At 45.0% G+C, this 23,579-nt stretch overlaps 1 protein-coding gene across 4 annotated transcripts in view; it reads right to left on the reverse strand.

Annotated features, from left to right (window-relative positions):
• Positions 1-23,579, reverse strand: part of LOC121575277 (AMP deaminase 2-like) — a 126,339-nt gene that overhangs the window by 71,564 nt on the left and 31,196 nt on the right. Inside the window, exon 1 of one of the 4 annotated variants that reach the window (XM_041888258.2) lies at positions 4,568-5,327. The exons of 2 other annotated variants lie outside the window; for them this stretch is intronic. The gene's annotated coding sequence lies outside the window, so the exon portion shown is untranslated. Of the gene's footprint in view, positions 1-4,567; positions 5,328-23,579 lie in introns of those variants that run through there. One more of the 4 variants, XM_041888260.2, reaches the window with a different exon arrangement.

The following is a 23,579-nucleotide window of genomic DNA, read 5'->3' on the forward strand; positions in this document are numbered from 1 at the left end:
CCTTGCGGTCGGAGGCCAAGCAGTTGCCATACCAGGCGGTGATGCAACCAGTCAGGATGCTCTCGATGGTGCAGCTGTATAATTTTTTGAGGATCTGAGGACCCATGCCAAATCTTTTCAGTCTCCTGAGGGGGAATAGGCTTCCTCACGCGAATGACGGGGATTTGGGCCTTGTCGGGTGTCTGTATGATATCCTTCGCGGCCGCCTCGTTGAAGAAAAAATCTTCGTCCAATACGAGGTGAGTAATCGCTGTCCTGATATCCAGAAGCTCTTTTTGGTTATAAGAGACGATTGCAGAAACATTATGTACAAAATAAATTACAAATAACGCGGAAAAACACACATAGTAGTACAATTGGTTAGAGGGCTGTAAAACGGCAGCCATCTTCTCCGGCGCTGTTCTATTAATCTGCAAAGAGGAGTGGAACAAAATCCCTCCTGAGATGTGTGCAAACCTGGTGGCCAACTACAAGAAACGTCTGACCTCTGTGATTGCCAACAAGGGTTTTGCCACCAAGTACTAAGTCATGTTTTGCAGAGGGGTCAAATACTTATTTCCCTCATTAAAATGCAAATAAATTCTGTTATGATGAGTTTCTCAGGTATCAAAGAATCAAGGATGCAAGGATATACTTAGACATTCTGTGGAGATTTCATACCAAGTATTTATTGAATCACGAGCTCGTGGGTTCATCTAACCAACGGACATAGCCCTTCGTCAATTGAACTAACTTGAACAAAGAAGACAATCTACCTTATATACCCTTTATTACCCTCTTCCTGGCAAACATCTGGCAAGTCTCCATGGGCACTCCCTGTCTTTGATGTTCATCACTCTTTACCCCAAGTCACCATCCTAAACATCACTCATGCTATCCTAAACATCACTAATCTCCTTTGTCATAATGGAATGTAGACTTCATGGCCCCAAACCACTCATCTCTTAACTCTTTCCCTGTCCTCACAATACTATGACATGACATCATTACAAATTCATAACATTTTTGACATGCGTTTTTCTGGATTGTTTTGTTGTTATTCTGTTTCTCACTGTTCAAATAAACCTACCATTAAAATTATAGACTGATCATGTCTTTGTCTGTGGGCAAACGTAAAAAATCAGCAGGGGATCAAATACTTTTTTCCCTCACTGTATGTTTCCCATTCAGAGGGTGAATCGCCAAGACAAAATATTTAAGTGCCTTTGAACGGGGTATGGTAGTAGGTGCCAGGCGCACCGGTTTGTGTCAAGAACTGCATTGCTGCTGGGTTTTTCACGATCAACAGTTTCCCGTGTGTATCAAGAATGGTCCACCACCCAAAGGACATCCAGCCAACTTGACACAACTGTGGGAAGCATTGGAATCAACATGGGCCAGCATCCCTGTGGAGCACTTTCGACACCTTGTAGAGTCCATGCCCTGACGAATTGAGGCTCTTCTGAGGGCAAAAGGGGGGAGGGGGGGGACCATTCCACCAAGTGTAATGATTCACAGCAGGTGACATCGTTTGGGTCTTCTGAACAGCATGGTGGAAAAGGAAGTAAGTATTTTCTCCTTTTGGTCTATATATAATTGTTTTATCATCTTTGACTGAGGTGGTCGAGCTCAACACGTCAACGCTGTTTGCTCAATTAATGTTAGGAAAAATTGGATTTGATTCAACTTTCATTATGTGTGGAAAATACAGTATGTAAAAGTCATAATTTAATGAACACCATGTGGTCTCATGCTCTTCACCACATCAGGAGTAATGGCCGATCTTCACCTAAAACCTTAACCCTGTTATCGTCAACCCTGTTAGAGGCCCAACGGTAACAGGGTTTAAAGATTATAACAGGGTTGACATTATTCATCAGAGTAATGTTAGCCTGCCAATATAATTAAAGTTATTCAACTCATGCAAAACTATACAGCATTGATTTAACTATGTGAATGCTATATTTACAGATATCATGGCACCACCAACAACTTTTTGCGGAGTAGAAATTGTGGTCTTAATTTGTTAAATGAATGTAATTCAGCACTGCAAAGGCATTGATGTTGAAAACTTTAATTTAATTTATTAAATGTAGTTTTAAAGGGACAGTGCACATTAATCAACATTACAAAAATCAACTGTTTATTGCTAATGTTAGGTAGCTAGCTAGTGCCGCGAATTAGCATTTCGCTAGCCAGCTGAGCTGCTTTATAAGAAAACAGCTGATAGCAAACCTTCCTCAGCGACAACGTTATTGGGGAAAGGGAATGTCAGATTCATATTTTTATTTTATGTTAACTGTCATTGAAGTTGGTTGTTACTCCGACTAGGCAAGAGAAATTGTCCGCCATGTTTTGTGTTTTGGTAAGGGCTCAGAGTGACGTCAGGCACTCAAGAAGGCTCAACCAATCACTTGAGGTGTTCTATGTCGAGATACATGAATATTCATGAAATTGCCATTCGCCTTCCTACGGAAGGAAATTTCGCATACAACACTTTGTCTTGTCAAACACTCTCTCTAGTGGTTAGAGTAGAGAACTGCAGCTGCTTGCACAGACTCAGAGTTCAGTGCAAACCACTCAGAAAATAATTACACATTGGTTTCCTTACCCTGTAAGCAGTCTATGGACAAGGTATGGCAGCATTTCATGCTTTGGTTTAGTTTCCCTGGCACTGTTTCACAAGCTAACGTTTTAGCTATTGTGCCACAATCCCATTCAAGTCATTGGACCGATAAGCATTTTTTGCACATAATGTCCAAATCATCCATAAGTATATGTAATTGATTGTGAACCTTAACAACGCCACTTATTGATGATTTGAACATACTAATATCAGTCCCATGACAGCCTACACATGGGATGGTGTCAAGCCAGGGCCAACTACAGTGGGGAAAAAAAGTATTTAGTCAGCCACCAATTGTGCAAGTTCTCCCACTTAAAAAGATGAGAGAGGCCTGTAATTTTCATCATAGGTACACGTCAACTATGACAGACAAAATGAGAAAAAAAAATCCAGAAAATCACATTGTAGGATTTTTAATGAATTTATTTGCAAATGATGGTGGAAAATAAGTATTTGGTCAATAACTAAAGTTTCTCAATAATTTGGTATATACCCTTTGTTGGCAATGACACAGGTCAAAAGTTTTCTGTAAGTTTTCACAAGGTTTTCACACACTGTTGCTGGTATTTTGGCCCATTCCTCCATGCAGATCTCCTCTAGAGCAGTGATGTTTTGGGGCTGTCGCTGGGCAACACGGACTTTCAACTCCCTCCAAAGATTTTCTATGGGGTTGAGATCTGGAGACTGGCTAGGCCACTCCAGGACCTTGAAATGCTTCTTACGAAGCCACTTCTATCGTTGCCCGGGCGGTGTGTTTGGGATCATTGTCATGCTGAAAGACCCAGCCACGTTTCATCTTCAATGCCCTTGCTGATGGAAGGAGGTTTTCACTCAAAATCTCACGATACATGGCCCCATTAATTTTTTTCCTTTACACGGATCAGTCGTCCTGGTCACTTTGCAGAAAAAACAGCCCCAAAGCATGATGTTTCCACCCCCATGCTTCCCAGTAGATATGGTGTTCTTTGGATGCAACTCAGCATTCTTTCTCCTCCAAACACGACGAGTTGAGTTTCTACCAAAAAGTTATATTTTGGTTTCATCTGACCATATGACATTCTCCCAATCCTCTTCTGGATCATCCAAATGCACTCTAGCAAACTTCAGACGGGCCTGGACATGTACTGGCTTAAGCAGGGGGACACATCTGGCACTGCAGGATTTGAGTCCCTGGCGGCGTAGTGTGTTACTGATGGTAGGCTTTGTTACTTTGGTCCCAGCTCTCTGCAGGTCATTCACTAGGTCCCCCCGTGTGGTTCTGGGAGTTTTGCTCACCGTTCTTGTGATCATTTTGACCCCACGGGGTGAGATCTTGCGTGGAGCCCCAGATCGAGGGGAGATTATCAGTGGTCTTGTATGTCTTCCATTTCCTAATAATTGCTCCCACAGTTGATTTCTTTAAACCAAGCTGCTTACCTATTGCAGATTCAGTCTTCTCAGCCTTGTGCAGGTCTACAATTTTGTTTCTGGTGTCCTTTGACAGCTCTTTGGTCTTGGCCATAGTGAAGTTTGGAGTGTGACTGTTTGAGGTTGTGGACAGGTGTCTTTTATACTGATAACAAGTTCAAACAGGTGCCATTAATACAGGTAACGAGTGGAGGACAGAGGAGCCTCTTAAAGAAGAAGTTACAGGTGTGAGAGCCAGAAATCTTACTTGTTTGTAGGTGACCAAATACTTATTTTCCACCATAATTTGCAAATAAATTCATAAAAAATCCTACAATGTGATTTTCTGGATTTTTTTTCCTCAATTTGTCTGTCATAGTTGACGTGTACCTATGATGAAAATTACAGGCCTCTCTCATCTTTTTAAGTGGGAGAACTTGCACAATTGGTGGCTGACTAAATACTTTTTTTCCCCACTGTATATTACATTTCAAGATTCCATCATAAATTCACTTATCATAAATAGCCTATGTGTTGCTTTGTTTGAAAAAAAAAAGAAGAAGATGTTTGTCCTACCTTACCTCTTTGCGGAATACCCTTGGTCACAACAGCACTGCTCCAACAGTGAGAGACAGAAAGTTCTAGACAGCTAGGGTAAGAAACTACACAAACTAAACTGTTAAGTCACACAACGAAGACCTCTCCGTGGCAATAAGAAACTGTCACTTACCATGCCACCTTTTCAACAGGAGTGGAAAACACACGTGTGCAGTTACACCCACACACACACTGGCTAAATGCAGAGGAGTTAAACATGGGAGTGACTCCCTGATTCTCCAATCACGTTTCTATCCTATCCTTGCTTACTGAGATAGGGGAGAGGGGCCCATCCTTGTAGCAGGTCAAAGTCCATGGGCTGACAAACAAGCTGTTATACTGTACAATACACTACAGTATGGAGACCAGAGGGCCAGGCCGAGGAAAAAGGGACACCAGCAGCTCTACTGATAACCAAGGGTTTACTTAGTGATGGTTAGTTCGGCTAACACTAATCATTCTCACCTACCATAAACTGGTCATCTCTACAAGCCTAACAAAGGAGGTGTCAGGACATTATGTAACAGATTCGAATATTTAAAACCATAGAATTATGAGAATTAGGCTAGCGTAGGCCTGTGTGTGAACAATAAAACAATGGAACCAGAGAGATGACAAAAGCAAAATCCATCCTAATAAAAATCCTAATTCTATCCCACAGCTGCTTTTAAAAAGCTGGAAGTGTATGACAACAGGGGGAGAGTAATGATATTCTGGAAAGGTTTTCCCCCAGCCCCCCGGGGAAATACTGTAGGACCTTATATACAGTGCATTCAGAAAGTATTCAGAACCCTTCCCTTTTTCCACATTTTGTTACATTACAGCCTTATTCTAAAATGGATGTAAACATTTTTTGCCTCCACAATCTTTTCAACATTGTTACATTACAGCCTTATTGTAAAATTGATTACATTATTTTCCCCCTCATCAATCTACACACAATACCCCATAATGACAAAGCGAAAACAGGTTTTTAGAAATCTTAGCAAATTTATTACAAATAGAAAACAGAAATAGCTTATTTACATAAGTATTCAGACCCTTTGCTATGAGACTCAAAATTGAGCTCAGGTGCATCCTGTTTCCATTGATCATCCTTGAGATGTTTCTACAAGTTGATTGGAGTCCACCTGTGGTAAATTCAATTGATTGGACATGATTTGGAAAGGCACACACCTGTCTATATAAGGTCCCACAGTTGACAGTGCATGTCAGAGCAAAAACCAAGCCATGAGTTCGAATGAATTGTCCGTAGAGCTCCAAGACAGGATTGTGTCGAAGCACAGATCTGGGGAAGGGTACCAAAACATTTCTGCAGCATTAAAGGTCCCCAAGAACACAATGGCCTCCATCATTATTAAATGGAAGAAGGTTGGAACCACCAAGACCCTTCCTAGAGCTGGCCTGGCCAAACTGAGCAATCGGGAGAGAAGGGCCTTGGTCAGGGAGGTGACCAAGAACCCGATGGTCACACTGACAGAGCTCCAGAGTTCCTCTGGGGAGATGGGAGAACGTTCCAGAAGGACAACCATTTCTGCAGCACTCCACCAATTAGGCATTTATGGTAGAGTGGCCAGACGAAGCCACTCCTCAGTAAAAGGTACATGACAGCCCGCTTGGAGTTTGCCAAAAGGCACCTAAAGGATTCTGACCACGAGAAACAAGATTCTCTGATCTGATGAAACCCAGATTGAACTTTTTGGCATGGCACCATCCCTACGGTGAAGCATGGTGTTGGCAGCATCATGCTGTGGGGATTTTTTTCAGCACCAGGGACTGGGAGACTAGTCAGGATCGAGGGAAAGATGAATGGAGCAAAGTACAGAGAGATCCTTGATGAAAACCTGCTCCAGAGCGCTCAGGACCCCTTCCAACAGGACAATGACCCTAAGCACACAGCCAAGACAACGCAGGAGTGGCTTCGGGACAGAGCTTGAGAGGATCTGCAGAGAAGAATGGGAGAAACTCCCCAAATACAGGTGTGCCAAGCTTGTAGCGTCATACCCAAGAAAACTCGAGGTATTGTGTGTAGATTGATGAGGGTGAAAAAACGATGTAATACATTTTAGAATAAGGCTTTAACGTAAAATAATGCACTGTAAATCACGTCATACAGTATATTGGCTGAATGCAAAAATCTGCTGGCGTCAAGTGCTGCAGTGGTCTGATGAGGCCCCAGTGGAAGGCAGCTGCCTTCAGGCAGTATGTAGGCAAGGGATTCCTGAGACATGAAAAAAAAACTAAATGCAAACAGCAGAAGGGCTTTACCATCACATCAAATCTTATCCAATAATATAGGCCTAGCTACAAAAAAACAAGAGTACGCCTGTGTAGATTTGTATCTTAAATAGTGACATCTTGCAAAGCATAATAGGGGGGCCAGAGCGTGGCCTATAAAGTAACATTATGCGTGTTTTCCACAACAATCAATTGGCACCTAAAACTGTTCAAGTTCCAACTGCGTGAGTGCATCCTTTATTGTAGTAATTTGGCAGTTCAGATCTCCCTAACTAGATGCTGTGTGTGCCTCCCTTCACCATGACAGTTATTTGGTGTGTGAAGCTCTAAAAAGGGTGGATGTGCCTCCTATGGCAGAGGGTGTTTCCACTGTGCAAAGGGCTCAGCCACTCAGCCAAGCGGCTAATCGAGGGGACTTAAATGACTGCACTGGAGGAGAGAGCTCTAAGTTATTTATTACTGCAGCAGAGACAGGCTACCTCAGCACAGAGCACACACACACACACACACCACAGCCTGAGTTTCCATGTGAGTTACTGCCTCTGTGATCCACTGGCCTGGCTGCATCTCTCCAGCCATCCAACATTCATGCTGGCTAATAGAATGGTACATTCAGAGGCTGGGGAAAATAGATGCTCTGGTGACAACAGCACACATATTGCAGTACAAGTTGATAGTTGTTTAACTGGCAAGGGTTCTTGACACAGAGTTTCTGTGTAGGCTACTCTAAGTGCTGGATTAGTGCTGCCTTCACTCTTTATGTTGTGCGTAGATTACCAGGCTTCACTGCTTTAAAATGCCTACCAAGTACTGATCAGTTGGAAACTTAACATATGACATTTCAATCAATAGCTTCAATAACAATGAAGTTGGTGTCATGTAGGCTTAGGCGGTATACCGTATACTGGGGTATTTTGAAATACCGACGGTATGATTTTCAATACTGTCAACTAGGGCTGCACGATATATCGTTTCAGCATCGACATTGCGATGTATGCATCCGCAATAGTCACATCGCAGAACGTGCGATTTAGTAAGGTAAACATATATCAGTCTACAATATATATATTTTTTTAATGTTAAACTAGCATTATATCTGTCTGATATAACATAATTTACTCAGATGTATGGGTTATTGGATACACAGTTTATTATTATTATTATTATTATTTTAAACACAGAGTTGGTTGCTGTACGTGGTTGCCATGCAGGCTCTGCTTGCGCGTGACGAAATGATGAGCGAGGAACAGGCAAAAAAAATACAGAAATTGAGAATTTGGTTGCAAAAAGAAATGCATCGTCAATTATATAGAAATATTTTGGCTACAGACAGGATGATGTTGACCAAAAACAGGTACTTTGTCGAGAGTGCCTTGCAATTGTTGCCACAACATGAGGCAGCACGACCAATTTGTTCGATCATTTAAGGCGGCACCACAAATCTTCGTATGACGAGTGCAAAGCATCTCAATGCCCTCCAAAGCAAAAATCTATTTCGGATGCCTTTGCCAGTATTACACCATACGAGAAAGGTTCCAAATGGCAGAGAGAAATCACAGATTCAATAACATTTCACGTCGCCAAAGACATGGTACCAATTAACACGGTTACCAAAGAGGGTTTTAAAAACATGATCCGGTCGCTTGACGAGCGGTATGTAATGCCATCACGCAACTATTTTCTCAAGTTGCCATCCCAGAGTTGTACGAGAAATGCAAGGCACAAGTTGAAACAGAGCTGTCACAAGTGGAATATTATACAGCAACAATGGACTTGTGGTCCAGCCGGACAACAGAGCCCTACATAAGTCTGACCGTACACTTTATTAATGAGGACTTCCACCTGAAAAGTCGCAGTTTGCAAACTGCATTTTTCCCAGAGGATCATACATACATCCTGTATTTTTTCATATCGCAATATATATCGCAGAAAAACAAAATATCGCAATGTCAGTTATTTCCAATATCGTGCAACCCTACTGTCAACAACAAAAAAATCAAACAATACATTTTTGGTTTGGGGCACCCTGAAGCTAACTTATCTTAGATAAGTTAACTATCTATGATGTGCCAAATAAATTATCTCCAGCTCAGGGCTCCAGCTATGCATTTCATTTGATTACTTGCTAGCTAAGTTGATATCTTTTAAGATTAAGCTTAGAATTTTTCAAATTAAATTATTATATAAAATTCTTGCTACCAATAGAATGTTATTTATATGGGGGATACAATCTTCCCAGCTCTGCAGATTTTGCTGTGGAAGAGACAGAATCATTAGATCATTTGTTTTGGTACTGTCCATTTGTAGCTTGTTTTTGGACACAGGTCCAGGAATGGCTAAAGGATTGCAATATTTACCTGGAGCTAACCCTGCAGATAGCACTACTGGGTGATCTGAAAAGTCATAGTCAATGGATCAATAATATAATAATACTTTCAGCAAAAATGTTTATTTTCAATTTACGATCTGTAGAAACAATGAGAATAGAAAGGTTCAGAACTTTTGAAAAAAATCACAGTACAGTTGAAAAATATATGGCAAATAGAAATCCAATATGGATGGTGTTAAGACATAGATGGGAGGAGCTGAAGGATGGGACTAATAACAACAACTAATAACAACAAGATAACTAATGTAAAGCATACTGTGTCCATAATAAGTATATAGGTTATGGGTTGAGAGCTTTTGTGAAAGAGCACAGTTAGAAAAATATGGCATATAGAAGCAAACCAGATGGACTTCATGAAAATGATCGGAGGAAGTTCAGGAGTAAAAACAAACAAAATATAATTATTATAGAATTTGACAATATACAGTGGGGAGAACAAGTATTTGATACACTGCCGATTTTGCAGGTTTTCCTACTTACAAAGCATGTAGAGGTCTGTAATTTTTATCATAGGTACACTTCAACTGTGAAAGACGGAATCTAAAACAAAAATCCAGAAAATCACATTGTATTATTTTTAAGTAATTAATTAGCATTTTATTGCATGACATAAGTATTTGATACATCAGAAAAGCAGAACTTAATATTTGGTACAGAAACCTTTGTTTGCAATTACAGAGATCATACATTTCCTGTAGGTCTTGACCAGATTTGCACACACTGCAGCAGGGATTTTGGCCCACTCCTCCATACAGACCTTCTCCAGATCCTTCTTGTTTCGGGGCTGTCGCTGGGCAATATGGACTTTCAGCTCCCTCCAAAGATTTTCTATTGGGTTCAGGTCTGGAGACTGGCTAGGCCACTCCAGGACCTTGAAATGCTTCTTACGGAGCCACTCCTTAGTTGCCCTGGCTTTGTGTTTCGGGTCGTTGTCATGCTGGAAGACCCAGCCACGACCCATCTTCAATGCTCTTACTGAGGGAAGGAGGTTGTTGGCCAAGATCTCGTGATACATGGCCCCATCCATCCTCCCCTCAATACGGTGCAGTCGTCCTGTCCCCTTTGCAGAAAAGCATCCCCAAAGAATGATGTTTCCACCTCCATGCTTCACGGTTGGGATGGTGTTCTTGGGGTTGTACTCATCCTTCTTCTTCCTCCAAACACGGCGAGTGGAATTTAGACCAAAAAGCTCTATTTTTGTCTCATCAGACCACATGACCTTCTCCCATTCCTCCTCTGGATCATCCAGATGGTCATTGGCAAACTTCAGACGGGCCTGGACATGCGCTGGCTTGAGCAGGGGGACCTTGCATGTGCTGCAGGATTTTAATCCATGACGGCGTAGTGTGTTACTAATGGTTTTCTTTGAGACTGTGGTCCCAGCTCTCTTCAGCTCATTGACCAGGTCCTGCCGTGTAGTTCTGGGCTGATCCCTCACCTTCCTCATGATCATTGATGCCCCACGAAGTGAGATCTTGCATGGAGCCCCAGACCGAGGGTGATTGACCGTCATCTTGAACTTCTTCCATTTTCGAATAATTGCGCCAACAGTTGTTGCCTTCTCACCAAGCTGCTTGCCTATTGTCCTGTAGCCCATCCCAGCCTTGTGCAGGTCTACAATTTTATCCCTGATGTCCTTACACAGCTCTCTGGTCTTGGCCATTGTGGAGAGGTTGGAGTCTGTTTGATTGAGTGTGTGGACAGGTGTCTTTTATACAGGTAACGAGTTCAAACAGGTGCAGTTAATCCAGGTAATGAGTGGAGAACAGGAGGGCTTCTTAAAGAAAAACTTACAGGTCTGTGAGAGCCGGAATTCTTACTGTTTGGTAGGTGATCAAATACTTATGTCATGCAATAAAATAAAATTAATTACTTAAAAATCATACAATGTGATTTTCTGGATTTTTGATGCGGTGAAGTTGTCCTGTCCCCTTAGCAGAAAAACACCCCCAAAGCATAATGTTTCCACCTCCATGTTTGACGGTGGGGATGGTGTTCTTGGGGTCATAGGCAGCATTCCTCCTCCTCCAAACACGGCGAGTTGAGTTGATGCCAAAGAGCTCGATTTTGGTCTCATATGACCACAACACTTTCACCCAGTTCTCCTCTGAATCATTCAGATGTTCATTGGCAAACTTCAGACGGGCCTGTATATGTGCTTTCTTGAGCAGGGGGACCTTGTGGGCGCTGCAGGATTTCAGTCCTTCACGGCGTAGTGTGTTACCAATTGTTTTCTTGGTGACTATGGTCCCAGCTGCCTTGAGATCATTGACAAGATCCTCCCGTGTAGTTCTGGGCTGATTCCTCACCGTTCACATGATCATTGCAACTCCACGAGGTGAGATCTTGCATGGAGCCCCAGGCCGAGGGAGATTGACAGTTCTTTTGTGTTTCTTCCATTTGCGAATAATCGCACCAACTGTTGTCACCTTCTTTCCCTCATTAAAATGCAAATCAATTCATAACATTTTTCACATGCGTTTTTCTGGATTTCTTTGTTGTTATTCTGTCTCTCACTGTTCAAATAAACCTACCATTAAAATTATAGACTGATCATTTCTTTGTCAGTGGGCAAACGTACAAAATCAGCAGGGGATCAAATACTTTTTTCCCCTCACTGTAGGTCCCGCTCCTCACAAGGAATACATTTGCCTCAAGGACCGCCACGATGGATTTTGTGAAAAACACAAAATGCTATACTCCTCTAGCACCAAATTACCGATCTGCACGAAACTTGATATGGTATCTATGGACCAAGGTCGCTCAACGCAATATTTTCCAGGCTAGAATTTTTCCATCTTGATAATTTGCTAAATTTTACTTGTTGCCTATAATATTTGTCATTCAACATAAAGCTGTGATAGAGAATCGCCTATAGACTGACTTTCACTAATTGTTCCCATTTGAAAGCTGCAACTTTAGGACATTAAACACTTTATTACAATAGCCAAATTGGGAAATACTTTACATAACTTTAACTTGTCTTTTGATAGGCTATTTTAACTAGTAGGATTTAGCTTTTGGACGTTTGGTTCGCAACGGCAAGGAGGAGGGATGCATGCATAATTTATTTTAGACTAAGCTTTGCTCAACTGTAAGGTTTGTTCAAACTACTCGTTAGATTTTTCTATCTTGCTATTGTTCATTCTATCTCACTCATTATTACCTTAGGCCTATCATGTTTTTAGGTTATTCACAAACAACTTAAAACATTCGGAGAACTCCGTTAGATAAATTCATTATTTGATCAGGAAGTAGTGCGTTGGTAGAAAGCCAGCATGCATAAAAACTGAAGTCGTATTCATATAAAATGGAGAGAAAATACAAAATGAGGCTTTTAAAATAATTAGACACCGGAGTGTCCGCTATAAAAAAATCAAATAGGCTTCGGCTATTTGGGCCAGATTCTTTTGTCATTGAGAGAGAAACATTTTTTAAAAAAAATTTCTGACTGGATATTTTGCGCTGCTTTGGTGAAAATATTAGCTCTGTCTACATTGTTGTCACACGTTCTGTAAATTGTTCATAACATATGTATTGAAATAGGTTATGCAGGCTATAGCAAAGGAATAGGTGACTTGGCATGGCCCCGCTGTGGGCTGCCCAGTCAGCTCTTTACTGCATTGTGCCAGGCACGTTGAAATAGGCTATACATCGTCTGTCACATCATGATGTCATCACCATCGATGATGGCTGCCAATCATCTTCGATATCGGATACTATCGTTATATCGCCCAACCCTACTTGGTACACATGTTCCAAACACCGTGAAGATTGAACATATCAGCCACATGGTGGCGCTAAAACAGGCACATGTTCATAACTCTTGATCTTTTTGACTCAGCATGATGAAATGTGGCACACATGCTCTGGGCTATGAGTCTAGCTAACCTGTAAAGTATGCTTCAGTTTGGCCGCACGTTGGCGCTGTTGGACAGGAAAAAACATTAATGCAAGCTCATTGGCTCATAGCGGTCATATTGTTGAGCTAGAGTCCTGGAAAAGTTTTTAAAGACATGGGTACATAGATGATATATACCAAATTCTGACGTTTAAAGTAGTCAACATAATTGAAAATGGTCCAAAATACATCAAAAGCATATTGCATGATCTGTTCGATGTGGAGTTCTGATATTTGTATGTATTTGTATGCACTCACTAACTGTAAGTCACTCTGGATAAGAGCGTCTGCTAAATGACTAAAATGTAAAAATGTAATTTGGCAAGCGTGGTAAGTAGTACAAAAGTAGCTCATACTAGGGCAATGTGTGCAATTTGTCCTGATGGTGGCACTATGGGGCCAAAGTCTGAACCCCATCATGGCTGCTTGCAGCTATATTTTTCATTCATTTTGGAGTAGAATGTCTGAGCTTCTCAGTCCTTCCACATAACATTTCCCCTGTGTGTGTGACATAGCATGGCTTGGCCAAACAGCCAAAGGGGCCATTGAGATGGTGAGGGCTGTGATGATAGGAGATAAAGGGCCCCTATTGCTGTGCCCTATCCAAGACCACCGGGGGAGATATGGAGGGGCTGGAAGACGTGCTGTCCCATTTCCAGCCAGGCTGTCCTCTGATAAACCCTACTGGCCTAGGGAGTGATTCAATTTGACATGAGTTTTGATCGATTTGGTCTAGCAGCCTATTTAGTAAAACATTTAACCGATGCAAAACCTGACTATTGCTTACTTATCTGTGCTCCTCACTTACAAGTTCATCACAAACGTTCTTAGCTGCTACTATCTTTCACGGTTCCAAAGGCCAGAACTGAAATGGAGAAAATACACTACATGACCAAAAGTATGTGGACACCTGCTTGTCGAACATCTCATTCCAAAATCATGGGCATTAATATGGAGTTGGTCCCCCTTTGCTGCTATAATAGCCTCCACTCTTCTGGGAAGGCTTTCCACTAGATGTTGGAACATTGCTGCAGGGACTTGCTTCCATTCAGCCAAAAGAGCATTAGTGAGGACGGGCACTGATGTTGGGCGATTAGGCCTGGCCCGCACTCGGCATTCCAATTCATCCCAAAGGTGTTCTATGGGGTTGAGGTCAGGGCTCTGTGCAGGCCTGTCAAGTTCTTCCACACAGATCTCAACAAACCATTTCTGTATGGACCTCACTTTGTGCAAGGGAGCATTGTCATGCTGAAACAGGAAAGGGACTTCCCCAAACTGTTGCCACAAAGTTGGAAGCACAGAATCGTCTAGAACTAAGGGGCCTAGCCCAAACCATAAAAAAACAGCCCCAGACCATTATTCCTCCTCTACCAAACTTTACAGTTGGCACTATGCATTTGGACAGGTAGCGTTCTCCTGGCATCCACCAAACCCAGATTTGTCCGTTGGACTGCCAGATGGTGAAGCGTGATTCATCACTCCAGAGTCCAATGGCAGCGAGCTTTACACCACTCCAGCCGACGCTTGGCATTGCGCATGGTGATCTTAGGCTTGTGTGCGGCTGCTAGGCCATGGAAACCCATTTCATGAAGCTCCCGACAAACAGTTATTGTGCTGACGTTGTTTGGAACTCGGTAGTGAGTGTTGCAACCGAGGACAGACAATTTTTACGCGCTACGCGCTTCAGCACTCGGCGGTCCTGTTCTGTGAGCTTGTCTGTCCTACCACTTCGCGGCTCAGCAGTTGTTGCTCCTAGACGTTTCCACTTCACAATAACAGCACTTACAGTTGACTGGGGCAGCTCTAGCAGGGCAGACATTTTATGAACTGACTTGTTGGAAAGGTTGCATCCTATGACGGTACCATGATGAAAGTCACTGAGCTCTTCAGTACGGGCCATTCTACTGCCAATGTATGTCTATGGAGATTGCATGGCTGTGTGCTCTATTTTATACACCTGTCAGCAACGGGTGTGGCTGAAATAGCCGAATCCACTAATTTGAAGGGGTGTCCACATACTTTTGTATATTTAGTGTATAATTTTCCTATAATGCTCCTTGGACTTGGAACGAGCTGCAAAATACTTTAAAACTGGAGAAGAGGGTATCGCTTGCTGAGTTTAAGATGGAATCTGCAGTAGGGGAAACAGGACTACTGTCTGCCCCAATGCCATTGTTATTGTTTTTGTTTTGTTGAAGAAGCAGAGGTGAGGAGCGTCATGGTAAAAACAATTGCAGTACCACAGGACGTTGGTGGCACCTTAATTGGGGAGAACGGGCTCGTGGTAATGGCTGGAGAGGAATTAGTGGAATGCTATCAAATACATCAAACACGTGGTTTCCATGTATTTGATGCCATTCCATTCACTCTGTTCTAGACATTATTATGAGCCATCCTCCCCTCAGCAGCCTCCACTGTGCAGTACATTTTCTGCTGTTCTATAGTGCAAGCAATGATGTCAGAGGGAAAAAAACAGAGTTTGTCGTTTGCAGTAACTTCTTTGTTGTTGTAATATCACATGGCAGTTTCACCAATAAGGATTCTGGCTTTAAAGCTCTGATAGAGGAAAATGTTACTGACCTCCTGCTGTAGATCAAAATATTTTGCTGTTGGTGAATTAACAACCTTAATTAGGCTATTAGAAACAATAAAATAAACCATATTCCATGATTAACCATGCATTACTAAGCATGAATGCTTTCAAATGGGAGAAAAATTTAGAATCAAAAAATCCCTTTTTACAGTACTACATCCTCTTTACACAGTCAGTGAAATACAGGACAAGTGAAAGTGCATGCAAAACTCCCATTAGAACATAGGCCTAATCAACAAATGAATCCCCCCAAAAACTGGACTATCAGAGAAAGAAAAATCATATCTCCACTGTTTTTCTTTATCTTTCCCATTCTACTGTAATAACATTGAGTGCCTTCACGCTACTGCACTAGCATATCTGTCTGTTCGACTCCAGATGCGCATCCACACCCCCCACTCCTCCCGTTTAACCCCCGCTTTCCGTTACTCCCCTCTCTGGGACCCCACTGCACCCACACCCCTCCACTCACCAGGGCTGGTGGTGCTCTGCAGACTCCCTGTCTTGCGCAGTGGGGATTTGGGCTTCCCTTGGCCCTCGCTGGAGGAGGATGACATCTTGCTGCCTGTGCTCCTGTGACGGCCGAAGCAGAGTGAGGCAGAGCTGCAGAACAGCCGGCAGAGGCAGAGGAGCAGCTGTGACGCTGGCGCTAGCTTTAACATTAGGGGGACTTTTGTTGCAGCTGGATGGCAGGGCCCATGCAGGGCCTGTGGAACCCCATCTGCAGGGCTGACTCAAAGCGGGGTGATGATATTAATTAACAGTAATTTCGATCCGAATGTGCAAATTGTCCAAACAGATACGCAAGGTAGATGGATTATTTTAAATATGTTATTGGACCATAAACAGATATGGCTGTTTACGGACCAAATAATGATGATCCACACTTCTTTGACAATATATATAATAAATTATCAACCCTGCAAGCAATTCAAGACTCTATTATTATGGTGGGAGATTATAATACCGTTTTAAATAGCTCAATGGACCGTAAAGGAAATCACACTACAAACAATCACCCTCATGCTCTTAAGGAAATCATGAATGTCATGGATACATTAGAACTAGTAGATATATGGAGGTGTCAGGCACAGGACACAGAGCTAGTAGACAACGTACTTTACTCGTAAATATAACTGAACATAATCTCCACGCAGGGAGGACAATCCCGCTCACCAGTCGATGACACCAAACATAGAACAAACACGCACACAACACAGTGGGAGCCAGAGGGTTAAATAGGGAACAAATCATGGACATAATGGGAACCAGGTGTGTACAATAAAGACAAAACAAGTAGAACACAGAAACATAGATCGGTAGCAGCTAGTACTCCGGTGACGACGAACGCCGAAGCCTGCCCGAGCAAGGAGGAGGGGCAGCCTCGGCTTAATCCGTGACAGTACCCCCCCCTTGACGCGCGGCTCCAGCCGTGCGCCGACACTGGCCTCGGGGACGGCGCGCGGCTCCAGCCGTGCGCCGACACTGGCCTCGGGGACGGCCAGGAGGACGCGGCGCAGGGCGAGTCGGATGACGACGGTGGAAATCCCTCAACGTGGAGGGATCGAGGATGTCCCTCCTAGGGACCCAGCACCGTTCCTCCGGACCGTACCAGCTACCACCAGTAACCTATAACAAACCTTGTTCAATCTCCTCATGACTTTAGATGGCCCCACAAACCGCCGACCCAGCTTCCGGCAGGTTAGGCGAAGGGGCAGGTTTCGGGTCGAGAGCCAGACCCGGTCCCCCGGTGCATACACCGGGGCCTCACTGCGGTGGTGGTTGGCGCTCGCCTTATGTCGCCTGATGGCCCGTTGCAGGCGTACATGGGCAGCGTTCCAGGTCTTCTCCGAGCGCCGAAACCATTCATCCACCGCAGGTGCCTCGATCTGGCTCTGATGCCATGGTGCCAGAACCGGCTGATAACCTAATACACACTGGAATGGAGACAGGTTAGTGGAGTAGTGACGGAGGGAGTTTTGGGCCACCTCTGCCCAGGGGATGAAAACCGACCACTCCCCCGGCTGGTCCTGGCAATAGGACCGCAGAAACCTACCCACATCCTGGTTTACTCTTTCCACCTGCCCATTACTCTCGGGGGTGAAACCCTGAGATCAGGCTGACCGAGACCCCCAGACGTTCCATGAACGCCCTCCAGATCCTTGAGGTGAACTGCGAACCCCGATCAGACACTATATCCTCAGGTACCCCATAGTGCCGGAAGACATGTGTAAATAGGGCCTCCGCAGTCTGTAGGGCCGTAGGGAGACCGGGCAACGGAATGAAATGGCAGGACTTAGAAAACCGATCCACAACAACCAGGATCGTGGTGCTCCCTTGTGACGGGGGAAGGTCCGTAACGAAATCCACCGATAGGTGGGACCACGGCTGTTGTGGAACGGGTAGGGGTTGTAATTTCCCTCTGGGCAGGTGTCTAGGTGCCTTACACTGGGCGCACACCAAGCAGGAGGAAACATAAACCCTCACGTCCTTAGCTAAAGTGGGCCACCAGTACTTCCCACTAAGACGACCGATGCACTGTCCGACCGATGCCAGGATGACCAGAGGAGGGTGACGTGTGAGCCCAATAGATCAATCGATTGCGGACATCTAACGGAACGTACATACGACCCTCTGGACACTGGGGGGGAGTGGGCTCCATACGTAACGCCCGCTCGATGTCCGCGTCAACCTCCCACACCACCGGTGCCACCAGACACGAAGCCGGAAGTATGGGAGTGGGCTCCATGGACCTCTCCTCTGTGTCATACAGCCGGGACAGAGCGTCTGCCTTAGCGTTCTGGGAACCTGGTCTGTAAGAAAGGGTGAACACAAAACGGGTGAAAAACATGGCCCACCTTGCCTGGCGATGGTTCAGTCTCCTCGCCGCCCGGATGTATTCCAGATTGCGGTGGTCAGTCAAAATGAGGAAAGGGTGTTTAGCCCCCTCAAGCCAATGCCTCCACGCTTTCAGAGCCTTAACAACAGCTAACAGCTCCCGGTCCCCCACATCATAGTTGCGCTCCGCCGGGCTGAGCTTCTTCGAAAAGAAAGCACAGGGGCGGAGCTTTGGTGGCGTACCCGAGCGCTGAGACAGTACAGCTCCTATCCCAGCCTCGGACGCGTCCACCTCTACTGTGAATGCCAAGGAGGGATCCGGATGAGCCAACACAGGAGCCTAGGTAAACAGGTCCTTCAGGTGACCAAAAGCCCTGTCCACCTCAGCTGACCACTGCAGTCGCACCGGTCCCCCCTTCAGCAAGGAGGTAATGGGAGCCGCTACCTGACCAAAGCCCCGGATAAACCTCCGGTAGTAATTGGCAAACTCGAAGAATCGCTGCACCTACTTAACCATGGTTGGAGTCAGCCAATTATGCACGGCCGAAATGCAGTCAATCTCCATCTCCACCCCTGACGCGGACAGGTGGTGCCCTAGGAAGGAGACGGACTGTTGAAAGAAAATAAATTTCTCCGCCTTGACGTACAGGTCATGTTCCAACAGTCGACCAAGCACCTTGCGCACCAGGGACACATGCTCGGCTCGTGTAGCGGAGTATACAGTGGGGAAAAAAAGTATTTAGTCAGCCACCAATTGTGCAAGTTCTCCCACTTAAAAAGATGAGAGAGGCCTGTAATTTTCATCATAGGTACACATCAATTATGACAGACAAATTGAAAAAAGAAAAAATCCAGAAAATCACATTGTAGGATTTTTTATGAATTTATTTGCAAAGTATGGTGGAAAATAAGTATTTGGTCACCTACAAACAAGCAAGATTTCTGGCTCTCACAGACCTGTAACTTCTTCTTTAAGAGGCTCCTCTGTCCTCCACTCGTTACCTGTATTAATGGCACCTGTTTGAACTTGTTATCAGTATAAAAGACACCTGTCCACATCCTCAAACAGTCACACTCCAAACTCCACTATGGCCAAGACCAAAGAGCTGTCAAAGGACACCAGAAACAAAATTGTAGACCTGCACCAGACTGGGAAGACTGAATCTGCAATAGGTAAGCAGCTTGGTTTGAAGAAATCAACTGTGGGAGCAATTATTAGGAAATGGAAGACATACAAGACCACTGATAATTTCCCTCGATCTGGGGCTCCACGCAAGATCTCACCCTGTGGGGTCAAAATGATCACAAGAACGGTGAGCAAAAATCCCAGAACCACACGGGGGGACCTAGTGAATGACCTGCAGAGAGCTGGGACCAAAGCAACAAAGCCTACCATCAGTAACACACTACGCCGCCAGGGACTAAAATCCTGCAGTGCAAGACGTGTCCCCCTGCTTAAGCCAGTACATGTCCAGGCCTGTCTGAAGTTTGCTAGAGTGCATTTGGATGATCCAGAAGAGGATTGGGAGAATGTCATATGGTCAGATGAAACCAAAATATAACTTTTTGGTAAAAACTCAACTTGTCGTGTTTGGAGGACAAAGAATGCTGAGTTGCATCCAAAGAACACCATACCTACTGTGAAGCATGGGGGTGGAAACATCATGCTTTGGGGCTGTTTTTCTGTAAAGGGACCAGGACGACTGATCCGTGTAAAGGAAAGAATGAATGGGGCCATGTATCGTGAGATTTTGAGTGAAAACCTCCTTCCATCAGCAAGGGCATTGAAGATGAAACGTGGCTGGGTCTTTCAGCATGACAATGATCCCAAACACACCGCCCGGGCAACGAAGGAGTGGCTTCGTAAGAAGCATTTCAAGGTCCTGGAGTGTCCTAGCCAGTCTCCAGATCTCAACCCCATAGAAAATCTTTGGAGGGAGTTGAAAGTCTGTGTTGCCCAGCGACAGCCCCAAAACATCACTGCTCTAGAGGAGATCTGCATGGAGGAATGGGCCAAAATACCAGCAACAGTGTGTGAAAACCTTGTGAAGACTTACAGAAAACGTTTCACCTGTGTCATTGCCAACAAAGGGTATATAACAAAGTATTGAGAAACTTGTGTTATTGACCAAATACTTATTTTCCACCATAATTTGCAAATAAATTCATTAAAAATCCTACAATGTGATTTTCTGGAGTTTTTTTTCTAATTTTGTCTGTCATAGTTGACGTGTACCTATGATGAAAATTACAGGCCTCTCTCATCTTTTTAAGTGGGAGAACTTGCACAATTGGTGGCTGACTAAATACTTTTTTTCCCCACTGTATGAGAATGTCATCTATATACACCACTACACCCTGTCTGTGCAGGTCCCTGGAAATCTCATCAACAAAGGATTGGAAGACTGATGGAGCATTCATCAACCCGTACGGCATGACGAGGTACTCATAGTGCCCAGATGTGGTACTAAATGCCGTCTTCCACTCATCCCCCTCCCTGAGATCCAATTTGGTGAAGAAGCTCGCCCCGTGCAATGACTCCGTCACACTAGCAATGAGAGGTAGTGGATAACTGTACTTAACAGTGATCTGATTGAGACCACAGTAGTCAATGCACGGGCGTAAACCTCCATCCTTCTTCTTCACAAAAAAGAAACTCGAGGAGGCAGGTGAAGTGGAAGGCTGAATGTATCCCTGTCCCAGTGATTCGGAGACATATGTTTCCATTGCAGCCGTCTTTTCCTGTGACAGGGGATACACGTGACTCCAGGGAAGTGCAGCGCCTACCTGGAGATTTATCGCACAATCCCCTTGTTTGATGGGGTGGTAATTGAGTCGCCTTCTTTTTACAGAAGGCGAGAGCCAAATCGGCATATTTGGGGGGAATGTGCATAGTGGAGACCTGGTTTGGACTTTCCACCGTAGTTGCACCTATGGAAACACCTACACACCTCCCCGAGCACTGACATGACCATCCCATGAGAGCCCTCTGTTGCCCTGAAATCGTGGGATCATGAGAGGTTAACCAGCTCTGGGTGAGTCGGGTGCCTACTCACCTGGGACGGTCTACCAGTGCTCTGCCTGCTGCCTCGACTCCCTGAGGACCCTCCCCAGCACCGACCAGCAGTGTGTCCTCTGCGGCCACAGTTGGTGCAGGAGACGGCCCCCCTTCCGGTCTCCCTGAGAGCAGCACCTACGAGCTCCATCAGTGTAGGGTCGGAGGTGCTGGGGGATGGAATGGATGGACCCCGATCCGGACGTCCGCGGGTGGCCAACAGGTTATCCAGCCTTATCGACAAATCCAGCAGCTGGTCCAGGTTAAGGGTGGTGTCCCTGCAGGCCAGCCCCCGACGAACGCCCTCCCGTAGGCTGCATCGGTAGTGGTCAATCAGGGCCCTCTCATTCCATCCCGCGCTGGCTGCCAGGGTCCTGAAGTCCAGTGCGAAGTCCTGAGCGCTCCTCTTCCCCTGTCTGAGGTGGAACAGACGTTCCCCCGCCGCTCTCCCCTCCGGTGAATGATCGAATACCGCCCGGAAGTGGCGGGTGAAATCTTCATAGCGCACCGACGCCGCGTCTATTCCTACCCACTCAGCGTTGGCCCACTCGAGCGCTCTCCCCGACAGACAGGAAATGAGGGCGGACACGCTCTCGTATCCCGAGGGAGCCGGGTGGATGGTCGCCAGGTAGAGCTCTACCTGGAGCAGAAAACCCTGGCACTCTGCAGCTGTACCATCATATGCCCTCGGGAACGAGAGCCGAATCCCACTGGACCCAGATGACGAAGGGGTGGACAGCGGTGTGGGTTGCAGTGTAGTTGAAGGAGGTGTAGGAAAACCCCCTCTCTCCCATCGCTCCATGGTGTTCAACACGCGCTCCATTGCTGTGCCGAGAGTCTGTATCATGGTCGCTTGCTGTTGGACGCGTTCCTCCACGGATCCGGAAGGAATGAATGTACCTGCTGACTCCATTTGAGGTGCGTGTTTCTGTCAGGCATCAGTGTGTAGCGGTAGGACGGAGTCAGGCGCAGGACACAGAGCTAGTAGACAACGTACTTTACTCGTAAATATAAATGAACATAATCTCCACGCAGGGAGGACAATCCCGCTCACCAGTCGATGACACCAAACATAGAACAAACATGCACACAACACAGTGGGAGCCAGAGGGTTAAATAGGGAACAAATCATGGACATAATGGGAAAAAGGTGTGTACAATAAAGACAAAACAAGTAGAACACAGAAACATAGATCGGTAGCAGCTAGTACTCTGGTGACGATGAACGCCGAAGCCTGCCCGAGCAAGGAGGAGGGGCAGCCTCGACTGAATCTGTGACAGGAGGCTTAAATATCATGAACTAGTGAGATATACAGTGAGGGAAAAAAGTATTTGATCCCCTGCTGATTTTGTACGTTTGCCCACTGACAAAGACATGATCAGTCTATAATTTTAATGGTAGGTTTATTTGAACAGTGAGAGACAGAATAACAACAAAGAAATCCAGAAAAACGCATGTCAAAAATGTTATAAATTGATTTGCATTTTAATGAGGGAAATAAGTATTTGACCCCTCTGCAAAACATGACTTAGTACTTGGTGGCAAAACCCTTGTTGGCAATTACAGAGGTCAGACGTTTCTTGTAGTTGGCCACCAGGTTTGCACACATCTCAGGAGGGTTTTTGTCTCACTCCTCTTTGCAGATCTTCTCCAAGTCATTAAGGTTTCGAGGCTGACGTTTGGCAACTCAAACTTTCAGCTCTCTCCACAGATTTTCTATGGGATTAAGGTCTGGAGACTGGCTAGGCCACTCCAGGACCTTAATGTGCTTCTTCTTGAGCCACTCCTTTGTTGCCTTGGCCATGTGTTTTGGGTCATTGTCATGCTGGAATACCCATCCACGACCCATTTTCAATGCCCTGGCTGAGGGAAGGAGGTTCTCACCCAAGATTTGACAGTACATGGCCCCGTCCATCGTCCCTTTGATGCGGTGAAGTTGTCCTGTCCCCTTAGCAGAAAAACACCCCCAAAGCATA

This window comes from Coregonus clupeaformis, chromosome 10 (genome assembly GCF_020615455.1).
Source record: "Coregonus clupeaformis isolate EN_2021a chromosome 10, ASM2061545v1, whole genome shotgun sequence".
NCBI lineage: Eukaryota > Metazoa > Chordata > Actinopteri > Salmoniformes > Salmonidae > Coregonus > Coregonus clupeaformis.